Genomic DNA, 1,041 nt, shown 5'->3' on the forward strand with positions numbered 1-1,041 from the left:
GGCGCTGATCATATGTGTATATGGTCAGTCTCTAATGCATTGCCCCGCTAGCAAAATGTATTGTGACTGTCATTATCCTCTGTCATTCATGAGTGTCTTTGAACCTGGAATCTGTAAAATGTATAAACTTTGATTAACTCATCTACATTTTCCTAAGTCTTACTATCACGGAGTAAAGCGATTACAAAACAAAAACAAAGCAAGTAATCCCACCTTCCTTCCTTTATGGTAGTTCTACTTAATCGACTTGGTATAGTGTCAGTGGCCATTACACGACCGTCATTAAAACCTTGGGAGGAGGAAAGTACTTCTCCTGCCAATATTATGCAAAAATAAAACCTCGTGGGGCCCATAAAGAAAGGCCTTTAATCATTCAGGTCGTAAAAAATCATTTCAATCTCTGTAACGTTGATGTGATTAAAGCCAAAAAATTCTAGGGAGAAGTTGAGGCGTTTGGTTGCTCTTTTAAGCTAATCGTTAATCTAGCTGAGTTTATGATTTGTTCATCTATTTATTTATGATATCTTTTTATAATTTTCTATTCATTGATTTATTTGATTATTTATTTATTTACGTGGATGTAGTACGATAGGGAGTAAAACATGTGAGATTATAAGTATGCTTAGAAGTAGAAGGATGGATATATTAGCTTTGTGTGAAACAAAGATAAAAGGGAAGGTGAAGTGATGTTTGGTGAAGTGACTGGTATGGTGTCTGGGATTGAAAGGGGAAGATCAAGAGAGGGTGTGGGTTTATTGCTGAGTGAATGGTTGACAGGTAAAGTAGTAGAATGGAAGGAGATATCATATAGGTTAATGTGGGTAAGGGTTAGGCTAGGTAGGGAATGTCAGGCTTTTGTTAGTGCGTATGGGCCAGGTTGTGAGAAAAGTGAAGAAGAGCGGATGGAGTTCTGAAATGAGTTAACTAGGTGAGAAGCAGGACTGAGTAGAAGGAATTATGTAGTTGTCATGGGTGACTTAAATGCTATAGTGGGCACTGGGGATGTAGAAGGGGTCATTGAGAAGTATGGCTAACCAGGTG

This window comes from Palaemon carinicauda, chromosome 14, assembly GCF_036898095.1.
Source record: "Palaemon carinicauda isolate YSFRI2023 chromosome 14, ASM3689809v2, whole genome shotgun sequence".
Taxonomy (NCBI): domain Eukaryota; kingdom Metazoa; phylum Arthropoda; class Malacostraca; order Decapoda; family Palaemonidae; genus Palaemon; species Palaemon carinicauda.